We start from the raw sequence: 19571 nt of genomic DNA on the forward strand, positions 1-19571 counted from the left end.
TCAAATGGTAGCATTTTTAAATAGTGGTGGTGGTGTAGAAAAAGGGGTGGGAGTATCTAAGAGGAGGGAACACTCCCAACTCATTAATTTATTAGCATTATTCTTATACCAAAACCAGAGGAGAGCACTATGAGAGAAGAAGACTGCAGGTCAACATTTCTAATGAACACACACACACACTTTCAACAAAAGTACTAGTAAACCAAATTCAGCAGCACATTAAATGGGTCATTTACCAAGATCCAGTGTGACTTATCCCTGGGATGCAAGGATGATTCAACATATGCAAATCAATTAAAGTGGTACATCACATTAATATCATGAAAGAAATATATCATGTGATTATCTCAATAGATACAGAAAAGTTGTTAACATTTAACATCTATTCATAATAAAAACTACTAACAAATTTGGCATAGAAGGAACATATCTCAACATGATAAACCCCATATATGAAAAGCCCTCAGCTAACATTATACTCAGTGGTGAAAGATTTTCTTCTAAGATCAGGAAGACGACCAGGGTGCCCACTCTTGCCACTTCTCTTCAATATAGTATTGAAAGTCCTAGCTAGAGCAGTCAGGCAAGAAAAAGAAAGAAAAAGTTTCAGAATTGGGGGAAAAAAGGAATAAAATTGTCTCTATTTGCAGATGACATATATATATATATGTATATATATATGACATGTATATATATATAAATATGTAACATTTATATAATATATATATAAACATATATTTATTTATATATATATATATATATATATATATATATATATATATATATATATATATAAAAAACGTGTGAATCTTTCTCCATCTTGCTTGCTCTTATTCTCTTAACCTGACTAGTTGGGCTAACTGATTCTGCCTTTTGTGTGACCCTGTTCCCCAGATTGCAAGTTAGGCCACTCGCAGGTTGTAGGAGCTTACCCTCTGAGCATTTCTTTTTCTTTTCTTTTCTTTTCTTTTTTTTTTTTTTTTTTTTTGTATAATGCGGCCACTAAACTCAAGCTAGCTACTTCATAGCCTGACTATATAGGCTAACCCAATAGATCTTATCAATAAATTCAGTAAATTTGCAGAATAGGAAATTAACATACAAAAACCAGTAGCATTTCTATACTCTGAAAAAAGTTTAAAAATTGATCCCATTTATCATAACATCAAAAACAATAAAGTACTTAGAAATAAATTTAACTGAGGAGGTAAAAGATCTTTATGTTGAAAATGGTAAGAAATTGGTCAAAGAAACAGAAGAAAACAAATAAATGGAAAAGTATCTTGTGTGCATGGACTGGAAGGGTTAATATTGTTAAAACATCAATACTACAAAAAGTCATGTATACATTCAGTACAAACACCACCAAGGTTCCAACGGCATTTTTTTTTTTACAGAAGTTAAAAAAAAAAAAAGCTCCTAAAATTTAATTGAAATCACAAAAGAACCCAAATGCCAAAGAAATTCTGAGAAAAAAATAACAAAGCAGGAGGTATCACACTTTCTGATTTCAAGCTATGCAATAAAGCTGTAGTCATCAAAGCAGTGTGGTACTGGCTTAAAAACAGACAAAAAGACTAATGGAACAGAATCCCAAGCCTAGAAACAACCCGAAGCATATAAAGTCAACTAATAATTAACAAAGAAGCCAAAAATACTCAATAGACTTATCATATGATTCTGCAATCCCACTCCTGAGCATATATCCAGAGGGAGCTCTAATTGAAAAAGATACATGTGCCCCAGTATTCACAGCAGCACTGTTGACAATAGCCAAGACTTGGAAGCAACCTAAATGTCCATCAACAGATGACTGAATAATGAAGTTGTGGTATATTTATATAATGGAATACTACTCAGCCATAAAAAATAATGCCATTTGCAGCAGCATGAATGGACCTGGAGATCATCATTCTAAGTGAAGTAAGCCAGAAAGAGAAAGAAAAATACCATATGATATCACTCATATGTGAAACCTTAAAAAAAAAATAAAGAAAAGAAAAGGAAAAAAAGGATACAAATGAACTAATCTACAAAACAGACTCACAGACATAGAAAGCAAACTTATGGTTACCAGCGGGTAAGGGGGTGGAAAACGATAAATTGGGAGTTCGAGATTTGCAGATGCTAACTACTACATATACCATAAACAACTAGTTTATACTGTATAGCACAGGGAACTATATTCAATATCTTGTAGTAACTTATGGTGAAAAAGAATATGAAAATGAATATATGTATCTTCCTATATGAATGAAGCATTGTGCTGTACACCAAAAATTGACACTACATTGTAAATTCACTGTACTTCAATAAATATATATTTAAATTTTTTAAAATAAATAAATAATAAAAGTAAATCGATCATAGAAAAAAAGATCAGACTTGCGGTCATCAGAAGTGGAGAGCAGTGAGAGAGGAAATTGGAGGAATGTGGTCAAAAGTTACAAACTTAAAGTTATAAAATAGGTAAGTATTAGGGATGTAATTTTCAACATGATGACTACAGCTGACACTGCTCTATGACGTATAGGAAAGTGGTTAAGAGGATAAATCCTAAGGGTTCTCAACACAAAGATTTTTTTTCCTTTTTTCTCTTCTTCTTTCTTTTAATTGTATCTATACGAGAAGATGGATGTTAGCTGAACTTTTTGTGCTAATCATTTCACGATCTCTATAAATCAAACCATCCTGCTGTATACCTTCAACTTTTACATTGATGCAAGCCAATGATTTCTCAATAAAGCTGGGAAAAAAAGGAAAGTAAAATGGGGTAGGAGAACTAAATGAGGGAAAAAGACCTTTGTGAGCTCAGGAAATGGACCAAATTTGGAAGAAAGATAATCTGCACATTTCCCAGATGACAGATGCTTCCCAAGGAAGCCAGTCATGGCAGCCTGAGGAGCCTCAGAATTGTCCGACATTTGTTGTAACAAATTGGGCACTGGAAATGGTACTGAGAGTCTAAGTCACCCAAGGCAAGTTACCGTATCTTAGCAATCACATCTGCCTGAGGATGGTTCCTTGAATGAATTTTTGTTCTTTGTACCCACATTTCCTCCACCACAGAACAGGGTTAATAATAACCAGATTTGCTCTTTGTCAGGACTCTCTGAATACTATATTAATGTGAATACTATATTAGTTTGCACTGGTTGTTCAAAACACTCAAGTTTTTTTTGAATTCATGTTCTCACAGAGACTGCTAAATATTGAGAAAAATGTGTAGAAATCTAGAAAGTTTATTACACACTTGAAAAATACTTTTGCCTAACAATAGACCTCCCTGATTATCCATTATAGTGATGGCTTATTAGTTAGATCTGTAAGACTGCAAGAGGGATTGATGCCCTTTATCATAGGATCTGAAACATAGACCCACACACCCCAAGACCTGTGTATAAACATGAGAATTGATTTCATCTTATAAGGGAACTTTAACAATTATATCACAGGGTTTTAAAGAGCATTCCCTGAAATACTTGTATTTTAAAATACGCAAATATTTTGATGAAAGTCAGAAAATATGTTGGGAAAAAATAATGAAATAATTTTTAGAAGATAAGATTCATTAGATTATGCTAAAACTTACAAAAGCATCGGTGTTCTTGGACACTGTTCTGGGAGCCCATGATCTCAAATGACGTACATCTGTCCACAAGTCTTTTTAGGAAACAATTCGTCATCACCGCAGCAATATCATCCATTTATACTGACCTGCGTCAAATTCTCAGAAGAGATAATGGGTAGGTCTGGGTTGAGAGATTGTCCCCAGATTGATGAAGTTCCCTTCCCAGAGTCATCCCCTTGTACTAAGGGGACAAGTGGTAGTCATGGGGAGCCAGGGCATTTCTCCAGAAAGACAAACAATTACCGAGGTATGGCACATGCTCGAGGCCCACAGCCCAGAGGTTGCCTTTGTCTTCACCAAGATCTTGAAGAAAAGCTTCAGCTAAGTTAACGGGTGACAAAAGCCAGCAGCTGACGTCTTGTTTATCCTATTATGTTGGCAGGCCAAGAACAGCCAGCCATTTATCTTTCTCTTCTACATTTAACAATGTCCTGGTTCCAGTTTTAGAAGGAGAAATCCGGAGGTATAATGAGTGGAAATTAGAGGAGTGTAGAAGGTAGATGGGTTTGTCCACAGATACAAAAACAAAGCAAAAGTCAAGAAGAAACACCTAGACATCTTGATTAAGTTGTCCTCTAATTAGAGGTGGCCAAAAGAAATGTAAGCTATTGCACTGATCAAGGAAATGCTTTGATCTATACTCCTCTTAGGAAAAACAAACTGCAAAATCATTTAAGTTAGGATTCGGTCATACTTTGTACATTGTACAAAGCATAGGTCTTTGAATAATTGCTATATAAATGAAATTAATGGATTCAATTTGTGCTAACAGCAATACAACATATACAGATTATTTTCATAGCAGCATTTAGTTTAATTTAAGAGATTGCCCCCATCTGCTTATCCTGAAGTTAATGAATGTGGAGAAGCTTGGGAGGGTAACTTTGGGGAACAAGGACATTGAGGTAAGAAGGCTTCCTGAAAAAAATTGATTACCTGTTAACTGGGAAGCCTAATTTTAAAGTTAAAATAGCAGATGTCTAGGGAACAAAAATGAAAATAGTCAAACTATTTGACCAAGTCGATACTGGCACTTGATTTTACATTACTTTCCAGGTATAGCCTAAAAATGAGGGGAGAAAAAAAATTAACTTCCTCTGAAACACCAACCCAGCAGAAGAAGGAAGTATTTAGAGGTCCAACAAACTCAGTACAAGGGGCTGTGAGCTCATCACACTCACTGAAATAGGGGGATGAAATGCTGACACTCCAGGAAATACCTTTCCTCTACTTGCTCCCTAGAAAAGGGAGTCTTTGATATTAATCCCCAACCCCATCCCAGTGTTCCTGTCACATATTACATTGGAAGGAATTTTTAAATGTTTCACGTTGTTAGGAAACTATGATTAAGCCCCTGTAGATTTCCTGGTAAGGCTTAATTTGTTTATGCTGTTGAATTGCCTGAGTCCTTAGGGCGCCTCCTATTCCCTAGAGATGAAAGAAATATCTTACAGGGAAACGGGTCTCAAGAGATTTTTTGTGAAGAATGTAGAAAAAGGGAAATAGTATAAGCAATTATTTCACTTCAGACCAATCACTAAAATGATTCAAATTTAGAGATGAGAGAAGAAATAATCCTTCCTAAGCATTAATTGGTTAATTACAAAAGGCTGATTGAACACTTACTTACCTGGAGTCACAAAATAATTGGACTAACATTTCCATTGTATTTAAATTCAAATTCTCTTGTATTTAAGAACGCTACATTGCATTTACAGGGGGAATAAAAAAGTACAAACTCTTTAAATTAGCAAGCCTTAACCCTGACCCAATAGTCAACAATTCGTTCAGTGCTTGGCATACGAAAATTCATGAGGGAGAGTTGCTGTCTTGAACATTCGCACACACAATTACCTAATTCTTGGGACCAATTCCAAAGAAGATTTCCAAAATAAGCAAATTATGTTCTATAAACTTGGTCCATGCTGCGAAATAATAAAGACAATACAATCGTATTCTGAATAGAACAATGGTGAGAGGAGACAGATTTTTATTTGGGTCTTGAGGAAGGCAAAAGAAATTGACCAGAGAGGGTCATTGAATAGGAAAGAGAAGGTGGTGCTTATAATAAGAAAAAAATTAATTACCAAGCAATATAAACAAACTTAATTTTCTGCCTTTCACAAGCAAACAATGCAGCATTTCTGTTACGTATTTAACTAACAGTTGTGCAACAATTTTTCTGTCTTAAGCACTATTGTAAGCTGTTATTCCACTCCCTAATCAACAGAACTCAGTATATCTTCATCCAGTGGTAGAACAGAAAAGAACCAGACTTTACATCTCTGTAGATTTGGATTCAATTCACACTCTACCATTCATAAGCCCTTTGACTATGGACAAATTAGGTTTCCTATTATATTCAGTTCCCATCTTTTAATCTCTGGTTCCAACTTCCTTTGGGATTCAGAACTTCATTATATCTAAGGATCAGATAGGTCTTCTATTTCCAGCCCCCTCATTCACAAATTCCTTTGGAGAATGTAGTATCATTTATTTAAACCAAATCTCAGTCTTGCTTGATGAGAATGAATGAATAGAATTCTTAAATTACCAGGTAAGGGAAAATGTCCAAAATATTTGAAAAAATTATTTCAGAGAAATATTATCAGAGAAAGTGCAGTATGGTAACGAAAAGAAAATCACTCCTATGACTTGTGTTAACAATAAGGAAAAACTTGGTCAGATTGTTACATCCACTTTTTAGAAAATTCTGCGAATAGTCTTTGCTCAAAAAGTCCGTGGCTTGGAAATTCAAAGAAATACTCCGCTGAAAAAGTCCTTTTCTCACCCAAAAGAACAAAGCAATGAGACAGAATCTCCACATACTGATTTTGAAAAGCTAGGAGAAAGTCCACACAAGGTCCAGACTCTCTCAATGGTAGGACTCACATGAGCTGTTAATCTCTTTGATCCACTGAACCAGCAGTATCATGGGACAGACAGAGTAAAGAATGTCTTTATGATGGGAAAAAGCAACCCCAGACAGCCAGGAGTCTTGTTTCTGCTCCTCACTCTAACAGGAATGAGCTGTGTGAAATTGGCATCTCTCAGCCTTCCTGTACCTCTACCTCATTCAGAAAGTGTTGGATTCCATAATCTCACAAAGTCTCTGAAGATCTAGAACTGGTAAAGGAGAGCCATTGTGGAGAACAGTCTAGCTGTTGATGTTGCCTGAGCAAATCTATCCATCCTGTTAAAGAGAACTGACTCCATCTACTGGTACTAAAATAGAAGTCTCATAGGGACACAGTCATATTATCAATCGATAACCCTGATTTTTACCTCCCAGTCCAACTCTCAATGACTGTGATCTGGATACATGTCATTGCCTGATTCATTCTGTTATTTACTGAAGCACATAGACGAATAAAAGGAGCTCAGAGCATGTAACAAATAATGGTTCCACATTCACATCCCTGCTTCACATGGAGCAAAATATAATTTAAAAAAATACCAAGCAAACTTATGTGCCTGCTCTTTCTAGCCTATACATCCTGTTCAACAAGGCTGAACTAACACCCAGCCTCAAAATCTGAAGGGAAGGTTCTGGTTCTGGGTAAGATGAAGTAAGCATACTCTGCCCTGTATTTTCCTTTAAATGCAACTATAAAATCTGTGTATAAAGCCCAGAGGAGCTGTCAGGAAACTATAAAATATAAATAGTTGATGACAACCAGAATACAGAGCAACAAAGAAACAGGTGATGAGCTTACCGTGTTTGTTGTTTGCTTTTTATTGAAATACAGTCACTTTACAATGTTGTCTACAGTGTACAGCATGGTTCATCGTACATATACATACATATATTCCTTTTCATACTCTTTTTCACTGTAGGTTACTATCAGATATTGAATAGAGTTCCCATACAGCATGAACTTGTTGCTTATCAATTTATATATAGTAGTTAGTATGTGAAAAATCTCAAACTCCCAATTTATCCCTTCCCACCCCCTTTCTCCCTGGTAACCATAGTTTGTTTTCTATGTATATGAGTCTGTTTCTGTTTTGTAAATAAGTTCATTTGGGTTTTTTTTTCTTTAAATTGCACAGATAAGTGATACTATCATATGGTATTTTTATTTCTCTTTCTGTCTTACTTCAGTTAGAATGACAGTCTCCAGGTCCACCCATGTTGCTGCAAATGGCATTATTTACTCTTTTTTATAGCTGAGTAGTAGTCCTCTGTGTGTGTGTGTGTGTGTGTGTGTGTGTTTGTGTGTGTGTGTGTGTGTTGCCACAACTTCTTTAACCAGTCACCTGTCGTTGGACATTTTGGCTGTTTCCATGTCTTGGCTGTTGTAAATAGTGCAGCTCTGAACATTGGGGTGCAGGTGTCTTCTTGAATTAGTTTTCTCTGGTTATATGCCCAGGAGTGGGACTGCTGGATCATATGGTAAGTCTGTTTTTAGTCTTTTTAAGGAACTTCCATACTGTCCTCCATAGTGGCTGCAGCAATTTACATTCCCACCAGCAGTGTGGGAGTGTTCCTTTTTCTCCACAGCCTCTCCAGCATTTATTGTTTGTGGACTTTTGAATGATGGCCATTCTAACTGGTGTCAGGTGATACCTCATTGTAGTTTTGATTTGCATTTCTCTAATAATTAGCGATGGTGAGCATCTCATCAGTTGCCTGTTAGCCATCTGAATGTCTTCTTTAGAGAAATCTCTATTTAGGTCTTCTGCCCATTTTTTTCACTGGGTTGCTTGTTTTTTAAATATTAAGCCTCCTCAGCTAGGGGTCACTATGGAAGTCCAAAAGGTGATTCTGCAAAGTGGGATCTCAGCCCTTACATCACACCACATTCCAATGAAAAACCAAGCACGTGGTGTATCAGCTGGTCCCAGGTGAATATTACTCCAGCAGAATTTTACCTTGCTAGTGTCTTTTTCACATGAAACCTTTGTATCATCCATGATTTAAGACCATTTACAGTCAATCTTATTCTACCTGTACCACCGTAGACAAACTCTTTCCCAGGGTGTAATATCTATTTCCATACACCATTACTTTTTTTCTGCTATTTTCAAATATTCTTACAGATTATCAGAATTCCACAATTTCTAGGTATTCTAACTCAACTCTCTGGTCAAATCTTTTTATCACCATTTCATCTCTTCTCCTCTTCACTTTACTTTTTGTTATATTGTATTTTATTGTATTAGTACTTTATTCCGATTTCTTTCCAACTGATGACATTTTGGAGGAGCATCTCTGAGAGTCAGTTTCCTGAGTCTCTGTAGAGACTTAGTGCAGAGGTCATTGGCCAGATTATGGATGGACTGATTTCTCACTCCATCTCATGAAACTCCCATTCACCACTAACTATATACAAGGATGAGGTTTTGGTGAAGAAGAATGTGTCCATAACTGCAGTGTCAACGCTAGGACAAATGTCACAGTTCTGAGTGGTGGTGTATCTAAGGGGGTATGGTATGAATGAGTGAACATCCTGCAACCAGGACAATTTCTTTGATTTCCTTAGAATTTCCAGGATGTACGTGTGTCTAATAAGTACTTGTTGACTTGACCCATTGTAGATTTATCACAGAAATATGGTGGCTACAGGAGGTTTTAGGTGAAAGAATAAACCTCTCGGGAAGTGATGTCTGCAGCTGTTGCCAATGCCCTAGTCCAGGTCAGCAGGAAATACACTCATTATATGTGTGTGGATGATCTAACAGTGGTTGCCATGCCACAGAGACACAGCAAGAATAAGAATAAAGACAGGGACTAGCGCTCAGAACAATAGACTAAATTTCTTCAATCTTTTATTTCCAAGATGATGCCCTATGGGTGATTTCTTGAGCTTAAAAGGGAAACTTAAATTTTGTTTTTATCAAATGGAAAGACAACAAGTGGCTACTATATAGTCCAGATTTTAACTGCGTAGAACCTAAAGTCACAAGAATCAGCTGATGAAATGAAAACCTCAGTGAGAAACTGGGCATGTCTGACAGATCCTGAGCACTATCTTGGGTACTTTCTTGCCTTGTAATTCTAAACAACTCCTTTCCTCTCTGAATTTTGTCACATCATTTGCAAATGGAGTAAAAAAACCTATCTTCCATATGTCCTGTGATCGTCTATATAATACGGGAAGATTATAGAAGCAACCGAATTTTACTTTATTCTTAGTATCTCCAAAACATCAAGCTAAAGTGACTTTGAAATAATTTTTCCGTTTCCATCTGGATATATTGTTTTCATAGATTCAGCCTCTGTCATAGTCTATGATTCTACTCCCCTAATAATCCCCAAAGCCTGAACTTACATTATCTACTAACAATATAAAATCAGCACACTTACCCTGGGTCTCCACCTCCAAACCCTACGTTTATACCAGGGCGCAAAATTTTGCAGCAGAGCCCTCTGGGAGTTTATAAAGAACTCTATTTATTTAATATAAAAGAAGCAAGCAAAGAGTATTTCCTATAACTAGGAAAAAGCATTTTTCTCCTTGTAGTATTGAGTGGGAAAGTACTAAAGGCAATTTTTACTAAAAGCAAGATCTAAATAACAAAACTGAAGCTATTCCTAAAGGAATAGATTGCCAATGGCTGTGGTCCATGAAAAGAAAAGTAGACATCATTGAGATATCACTTGTCTAATATTTGTCATACCTTACCTTATTTAATTTCTACTACAACTTTGTAAAGTAAGTATTATTAGCCTCATAATACAGATGAAAAAGCTAGACAACAAGAGATAACTGGTAAGAGGAAACATCAGTTCCAAACCTGGACATGGTTGCCATCACCCTCTATGCCTGGTCTGCAGCATCATTCATGCCCAGTAAAGGTGGCCATCCATTCAGAATGTTCTAGGACGGTTTCTAGTTGATGTAAGAAGTTGGACTAAGTTTATTTCAAAAACAATTATTTCCAAATCTGGCTCTCAGTAATATCTAGAGAACTTTTTAAAAACAGACCCATACTTGGAGTTTTTGATGCAAGAAATCTAAGGAGTTCTTGGAAATTCATATCTTAAAGAGTCTTATGCAAAACCAAGTTGCAGTAATACTGCTCTGAGTAGCTTCCAATTCTAATAACTTTGGCCATCAAAAGTTTTTTTGAGATAGTGGTAATTGAATATAAAACAGCTTTCTTTCAAGAGGAATATTTACAGCTGATTAAAGCAATCTGCTAAGGAAACCAAAGTTCTTCATTCTATTCCAATGTTTTTCAGTTGTACTTTTGTCTCCAAAGTCTTGGACTCCTAACTCCAGTCAACTACCTTGTAAATACTTTGGCTGTGAGAGGAAGTCAAGGAAAAGGTACAGATGACTCTAAGTAAACTCTTCCTTTTCAAAAGCAAACCAAAGAATACTCCTTAGTCATGGAGAACCAACCTCAATCTAGGACAACAAATGGTGATTTTACTGAGGTTGACTTGCCACTTTCTGAAGAACCACTGAAGTCATAACTAAAGGAGCTTCAAGAGGAGGCCACTCACATTGCCTCACTTTTAGTTGGCATCTCATGACATAGTCTGCAGACTGTGATTTGAATTAGTTCTGTACTGAGGTCCCCTGCAGTTGCAAATTTAAGCCCAAAGTTGGATAAAATGAAAGTACATTAGAGATCTCCTAAAGCACACATCTTTAAACAGAAGGAAACCACTTCACATCCATGGAGCCGAACATGGGGTCAAACTTAAAAGCATTGTGGTTTCCATGTTCACTTCGCTCTTTAAATGTTAGTTCTCCACATGGTTGAGACATATACAAGAGGGCGAATCCAGAACATCAACTTATAGTGCCCTAACATTTCTCTTTTAGGTTTCCTTGGCCCCCTTCTCCCACCCCAGGAGCTTCCTCATTGCTCCTTTCACATCCTTGTTCCTCAGAGTACAGATGAGGGGGTTGACACTGGGAGTGACGATGGTGTAGAAGAGAGTGAGGAACTTGCCCTGATCTTGGGAGTAGCTGTTGGCTGGCTGCAGGTACATGTAGACGATGGTTCCATAGAAGAGAATGACCACTGTTAGGTGAGAAGAGCAGGTGTGGAAGGCCTTCTTCCGTCCTGCTGCTGATTTGATCCTCAGCACAGCAGCCGTGATCATGCCGTAGGAGGTGAGGATCAGGGAGAGGGGCACCAGGAGAAGAGCGACCCCCAGGGCAAAGGCAGATGCTTCCACCAGCATGGTGTCTTCACAGGACATGGCAATCAGAGCAGGCATCTCACACAGAAAGTGGTCCACCTTGTGACGCCCACATCGAGAGAGATGCATCGTCTGGGGACACATAACAAAGGAGTTCAGAAAGCCGCAGCACCAGGCCACAGTCACCAACTACAGGCAGAGATGTGGGTGCATGACCACAGTGTAGTGCAGGGGCCGGCAGACAGCCACATAGCGGTCATAGGACATGACAGTCAGGAGAACACACTCAGTCGAGCCCAGCACCATATAGATGTAGAGTTGGGCCTCACAGCCATGGTAAGTGATGGTCTTCTCTGGACCCCACAGGTTCCACAGCAGCTGGGGAACAATGCTCGTTGTAAAGCAGAGGTCCAAGAAAGACAGGTTCCCAAGAAAGAGGTACATGGGTGTATGGAGCCTGGAGTCCATGATGGACAAGAGGATGATGGCAGTGTTGCCCACTAGGGTCAGGATGTAGAAGACCAAGATAAAAGCAAAGAGAATTCTCTCCAGTCGAGGCCGACCAGAAAAGCCCACCAGGATGAATGCCTGTTGGTAGCTGTCATTGTCTCTTTCCATAATCTTCACCAGCTGTTAACGGAGACACAGAAAAAGAATTAGAAAAGATGGCAAATGAAGACTGTACCCAGCAGTCTCCAGTTTCCATTTACAGATCTGTAAAGTTAGGAAGGTCAGTTGCCCCTCTATTACTTTTCTAGTACACACTTCTTGATACCTATTAAGTGCAAAGCAGTGTACCTGATGCCCCTGGAAGGCAGAGGATGAATTTATTCAGGAGTTGTTCTCTTTGGTGAATAATGTATGTATATAATGATAAAGAAAGGAGAAAGTGAAAGTTCTCTAAAAGATTTGTTCAAAAGCTGAGTGTTTTGCAAATTATTTCCAAGTGATCAGGGAAATCTCTATAGAAGACTTTATATTATAGGGAGACGGCTGTACCTGAGAGGTTTTTTGGTGTTGTTTGTTTGTTTGGTTGGTTTTGGTTTTTTTTCAAGTAACAAGTAAGAATGTATACATGTGGTATATTGAGAGAAATATGTTCTAAGAAGGAAGAAGGATAGTAGGATTATGCTCTAGGAATCCACAAATGTACATCAGAAAACTCCTTAATGACATGCAGTTTTATTGACTTTAAACACAATACCTTTTGACCATAAAAGAAAGAGCTGAGATAGGCTGGATTCTGCCTCTGTTATAAAAGGCACAATTGCAAACGTGTAGCCTGAAATCCAGTTTTTCTCTCTATAGCTTGGCTTTTCCTTGTGCAAGCTGGAGAGCAGGCTAGATCCTCTCTCCATCCCCACCCAGACCTCATGTGTCTATGTGACTCATGGCGTCGGGTACATGCCCTGAACATTTCAGCTTCTTGTGGTTTCCAGTCTGTGCCAAGGGCTTTGAAGGGGCTCTGCCTTACAGTATAGCACCAGTGTTCACTCAGGCTTGTATCAGCTCCGGTAATAGCCAACAGCATCGTGGCGACACACAGGAAAGAAGCAGTAAGAACAAGGGCACAGAAACATTTTGAAGGATGTATGTCTTCGTGCAGCCGCTGTCACCACTGGTCGAGCCTGACAGTGGAGAAGTTATAAACTCTATCCAGCTGGCGCTGCAGGCAGGAATGTTGTAAGTTTCTATTTACTGCGCCAGGCACATGAAGAGATGAAAGAGGGCAGCAAATGATCAGAAGTAGCCAGCCAAGTACCAAAGACTTTACTAGGTCAACCGAACACTCGAAAGGGAGGCCTTCCCACACACGCTTTGCTGGTGTTGGTTGTGAAGAATAACTTGCACCTCTGTATGCATAGACCTGTCACAGCTTTCAGCCAAGTTTAATATAATCAATGGAAGCATCTCAGAACAACAGAAGGCTAGACAAACTGCTCAGCTACAAACACCATGCAGGGCCCGATTGCTCAGGCAAAACTGCAAATTTAACACATTTATTTATTTATAACTTATCTTCTCTAAGGGATATTTTCTCAATGTGCTGTTCTTTCATTCCAAGATGGCCCAATGCTCAGCCTTATGCCCAGTACTGAGAGGCTCTCCTTTGTTTCACCTAACAAGCGTTTCAACCATAAATGAGTGCACCCAGTTTTTCATGCATTTTAGCTCATCTTTAGTTCAGAACCATGAAGTTGCAAGAAATACAGATGTTGAGAATGGAAATCAAAAAGGAATGGAGCTGTTCAAACACCTGAAGTAGTTCACTTAGCACCTAATGCTATAAATATGCACTAATTTTGAAACCTTTGGCCTAAAAATCTTGATGAATGCACTGGGCTTGATTCCCTGACTAAAGATTACACCCAATCCTGCACCACGAACCCACAGAGGCGGACCTGCCGAATGGGAGTTAACAATACCAAATGGTGGAGCTATTTTTGTCTGTTTCAGGTATATAGCACATCTTAAACAATCATCACTCTTTTCATATTTACAATATGTTAAATATTTTGCTGAGCTTTTACACTTACAGTTACAGGCCAGCCTCACAGCAGCCCTGCAAGGTGGGCAGGCCGAGTATGAGGATCACCATGTTAGAGGTGAACAATTTCAATGACAATACCGGAGCAAGGTCCATAAGGCCAGTCCTACCCATTAGCTCAAAAGTTTTGTTCACTCTGCCTTCTTCCCCTGTTGGTATCTATTTAAACTTGTTTCAAGTTGGTCTTTTGTTACTGTTTCACTCACCTGCACCTACAGACCTAACAAAAACATTATGAGTACTTGCTGGGGAGAAGCTTGTGGTCATTCTCAGCATCGCCAGGGAAGGCTTGCAATGCTTGATTTGTCACTGTGATAAAACAGAACGACACAGAGGTTTTCTGTTCAAATTGGCTATTATTTCATGAGGAAATTAAACAGGGTGATATGATGTGTGTGTGCATATGTAGGGTCAGGGGATGCCCTGGGATCAGCCCAGCTAGGAGTGAGGAAGCAAACAGAACATCATCTCTCCTAATCTACCTGTCTTAGGTCCAGTTTGTTAGAATTTGGTGCATTCAGTTGTTTCTGAATTGGATGCAGTAGCTCTGTTTTTAAGCGGAGTTAGAGTACGGGTCGGCATTGGGAACCTCCTTATTCTGGTGCCCTAATAGATATAAACCCTAGTAGAACTATTACAAATATAATTATAAATCCAACAAAGGACCAAAGATACAGAAATAAGGCTCATTGCTACAACAAAACTCATATCAAAATCCTCACTATTGTTCTTCCCAGAAAGCAGAAGACCTAAGAATCTGTCATCCTTTCTTACTTCAATTCCAGAGATTAGCCAGGAGTTTTCTCAGGGATTAGGCAGCTAATTCTGGTCCCTTTTAGTTTCTGGATCTTGCGAAGGAAATTCCAGCAAAAACTCTGATGGGGGATGGAACACACACACAAAAACATCTCTGCCCCATTGAAGTTTTAAAATGAAACTTCAAGTTTCTAAGCTTAAAAGAATAAAATAGTTAACTGTGGGCAAAAGCAATCAGGACTGGCCAGCGGTGGCATCTTTTCTTAGCTGAGTGGGTGAGGTTGCATAGTGAGTGCCACGTTTCAAATCATCATGTTTTATCTCACATCCATAAATACAGGTTCCCTAAGGTTAAGGAGATGGCAGATGATCCCCCAGGGATGAAAGGAAGCACTCTTATTTCAAAGGGCTTTAAAAAACATTATGTCATTTTATTGGTGCATAACAAGGGGACAGGAAGACAGCTCTAATACCCGCCACCTTGGGAATTTGGAATAGTCTGGAGACCTGAAGACAGACATCAGTTTGTTTACAGAGCTAAGACTTCAGTGACTGGTGTCATCATCTAGAGATTGGCTCAGGCTCCCACATGTGAAGGCTGAACTCACCAGGGAGATTGCATGGAAAATTCCCAAACATGGGACTCAGGTTTTCTTGAAGAGAGATTTGATTTCTGGGTTTTATGTAACAATGAGAGTAGATCAATTTCTTATTTTGATCTTATAATCACAAAGTTAAAACTATGAAATTGTGGAGAGCTAGGAAATGCCAAAAAGCTGAATCCATACCTTTCAATATGGGAAAGAATGGGGTAACGGAGATACTGATTTGGGAATTCTGACCTAAGAATTCTCACTGCCATGTTGAGAAGCCAAGAGAAAAGTCACTTTTCCCCTCTACTACACCCAATGTGTCATCTGCAAGGATGGTGTCACATCCTGAGGATGGTGTTCAGCCAGTTCCGTCTAGATCAAGTGACTGGATGGTGTCTCTGACCCTCCCCTTCCCATATTCTCAGTGCATATGTCTTTCCAGGGACTAAGGTTACCTTGTTTTGCCTCCTGCAGACCTCCCAAACAGAAACATGGGATGGGAATGTCAGTCTTCCATACAACTGGCAAAAATAATTTGATTACAATGTTTTATTTAGCTCTTCAAAATGGCAGGCACCACCTCTTGTAATAAGACAGGAATCTCTTTGAGAAGTTGCAGAAAACAGAATATATCTGATCTTCTTGGATTCCAGCTGCTCATACTTTATTAATTTAAAAAATACAGTCCTGCATATGGCTTGAAAAAGATTATAATTTTATATATAAAGGAATTAATTTCCAGTTACATTGTGACTTACTCAAGGTCAGATTGCTCGTGGCTAGTGGCTGCCAAGTCTAGAACGTGCCATCAGACCTTCTTAATTCACAGTCTTTCCTTGAAATCAGATGAAATGCAACTATTACATTGAGGTAAAAGATGATTAGTCATTAGATTCAAACTATGTTTTTCAGGCTACAAATTACAAATTCAAGTCCTTTTTCATAAAAGCATGTGTTCACTGCATGGGATCCTTTCTTTTCTCGGACTTTAAAAACAGGAGGCCTATGGAAAACTGGAGAGAATTTTTGTTTTTGGACCTTAATACAACATCCTTTCTCATCTGCAGTATTTTTTTCTTGATTCAGCATTTTTCTTTACAAGATAGGTAAAGTCCATCACAAAACAGTCTGTGACAGAAAAGGAATTAAACTGATTCATACACCTAGTTACCATACACTTAAATAATATATCCTTATTTCAGAAGCTTATGAAGCTTTTAAACATACAATTAAGCACTTTCTGAGAACTGTGGTAAACCTATATTTTTTACCAAGAAAACAAATACTGCTAAAGTTCTTCATCTTTCTAAACTTTAAGCTGGGCTTGTGAATGTGTTTGTACATCTTTTTTAAGTGTAGCTGTATTTTTTTTTCTGCATAACTCTACAATTTTCTATATGTATATTTCTTTGTGTCTATTTATAAATAGATTAAGATTCATATAAAATAAGTTTAATTTGGGTACCAACAATTTTGCTAGAGTATTGTGATTGTTAGTGATTTTTCCTAATTCCTGTGAAGTCTGCATCTTGTTATTTGAATACATCTGTTTACATCCATTTCCATTTGTTTGAGTACGTAGGAGTCCCATTATAAAATTTGGGATATATCCTTAGGACCAAAATCCTATACATATTTAGAACTTTGAATTGAACTTAGAATTTTGTAGAAATATGGTCCTTAAACAGTAATAGCAATAATGAGACAAATGAAAAGTCATTCAGGGAGCTGACTGACACTGGTCTCCCTAGGTTTGGCTCTGATTCTTCCTGTAGCAAGCTACAAGACATGGTCAAGTCACTTGTAATCTCCAGGTTGTCAGTTCTCAAAGTGTGGTCCTAAGGCCAGTAGTATCAGTTATCTACCTGGGGATTTGATAGAATTTATTTTTCTTTTACTCATGTCATTTTTCTGGATTTGAGATATAATTGACATAAAATACTCTGTAAGTTGAAGATGTACGGTGATGATTTGATACACATATACTGTGAAATGATTACTGCAATAGAATTAGTTAACACTTCTATCACAATAGTTAGTTCACACACACACACACACACACACACATTCCAGAACACAGACACGTACAGAGGAATAGCCAGGTAAAGACACAGGGAGAAGATAGCTATATATAAGCCAATGATAATGGCTTCATAGGAAACTAACTTTGCCAACACCTTGATCTCAGACTGGCAGCCCCCAGAACTGTGAAAAAAAAATGAATTTCTGTTGTTTAAGCCACCCAGTTTGTGAAAGTTTGTTATGGCAACCCTAGCAAATGAATATACACATCTATACAGAAAAATGAACAAAGATAGTTGATTTACAAGAAATACATGTAAGAAGCTCACTTATGTGGGTTACTGTTCTAAGGGTTTTACATACATGAACTTGTTGAATCAGCACAACAGCATGTTGAGATACATATGATTAGACAGCGAAGAAATAAGACATTTCTGCCATTGTAGAGAGTTCTATTCAACGGCATTACTCCACCTGCTCGTAGTGACCAGATTTTGCTGGGGATTAGAGTCCACAAAACCCCATTATAAAAGGAGGTATGATTTATAGTCTGAAGAGCCATTTCTTGTTCAGAAAGTAAAATGAAAGCCATTTCCTTCATGCACAGACAAGCTCTTTGTGAGGTTCAATCAAGTTTCTTGCAAGGTTCCATCGGACAGAGCAGCAGCTCAGAAGTCCTGTGGGAAACCTTCCCAAGAGGCTGTCAGTTTCTCCTACGCTTATTCTACCAAATATACAGTGATTCCTACAGCTCAAAACAAATTAATTTAGAAGTAAAAATAATAGACTCCATTGTAACTGCAATATTAGCTAATTGTGACACTACTTGCTGTTCTCAAACTACTCTTTTCATAGTTTTTTTTTTGGTGGGGGGAGGTATTTTTTACTTTTATTATCTTCAAGTGGGGAGGACCTTTGAGATTTTTTTTTAATTTTATTTTGAGTTACAGTCAGTTTACAATGTTGTGTTAATTTCCAGCATAGAGCACAATTTTTTAGTCATACATGAACATACATATATTCATTTTCACATTCTTTTTCACTGTGAGCTACCATAAGATCTTGTATATATTCCCCTGTGCTATACAGTATAAACTTGTTTATCTATTTTATATATATACTTGTCAGTGTCTACAGATTTTGGACTCCAGTCTGTCCCTTCCCATCCACCTCCCCACTGGCACCCACAAGTCTGTATTCTATGTCTGTGAGTCTGTTTCTGTTTTATACTTAAGTTCATTTGTCTTCTTTTTTAATTTATTTTTATTTATTTTTATGGATTCCACATATGAGCGATATCATATGGTATTTTTCTTTCTCTTTCTGGCCACTTCATTAAATATTATTTTTTAAATCCTAGGTGTCATAAATAAATTATTAATAATTTTGACTACATAAGAATATTTTAAATCTCTGCAAGGAATAGGACAAAAAAAGTAAAAAAAAAAATAGGAAAAACTTTCACAACTCTTAATAAAACAAAAAGATAATTTTCCTAATATATGAAAAGCATCTACAAATCAATAAGCAAAAGATGAATAACCCCGTAGAAGAGTGGGCAAAGGATATGAACAGTTTTTACTACTCAGAAAAATTTTCGTAGTTATTTTTAGTGGTTCTTCAGATAGATTCTCAGAATCCTCCTTCTTGATTGAAATTAAAGAAGTCCTGCTTTTAGCCCACAAAGGAGACTGATTTTCAAAAACAGCAGAAATGTCACCAAGATGATAAAATAGGAAGTCCCACACTTTATTTCTCCACAGAAGCGCCAGTTTAGCAATGATATTTGAAAGGTTCAGATTCCGATTAAGATTTCAGTCATCAAGGCAAGCACAAAACCGAGGACTACAACATTGGGATGGGTAAGAACAGTTACAGTATTCCTGCATCAGCGTCCCCCTCCGCCACCACCACAAG

At 37.7% G+C, this 19571-nt stretch overlaps 2 protein-coding genes and 1 pseudogene across 5 annotated transcripts in view; 2 read left to right on the forward strand and 1 right to left on the reverse strand.

Moving 5' to 3' along the window:
• Positions 1 to 19571, forward strand: part of LOC140690967 (olfactory receptor 2H2-like) — an 88190-nt gene that overhangs the window by 13271 nt on the left and 55348 nt on the right. The gene's annotated exons all lie outside the window — the stretch shown is intronic.
• Positions 1 to 19571, forward strand: part of LOC140690971 (olfactory receptor 2B11-like) — a 51936-nt gene that overhangs the window by 13100 nt on the left and 19265 nt on the right. The gene's annotated exons all lie outside the window — the stretch shown is intronic.
• LOC140689336 (putative olfactory receptor 2W6) lies at positions 11409 to 12353 on the reverse strand (annotated as a pseudogene).

This window comes from Vicugna pacos, chromosome 3 (assembly GCF_048564905.1).
Source record: "Vicugna pacos chromosome 3, VicPac4, whole genome shotgun sequence".
NCBI classification, from domain to species: Eukaryota; Metazoa; Chordata; class Mammalia; order Artiodactyla; family Camelidae; genus Vicugna; species Vicugna pacos.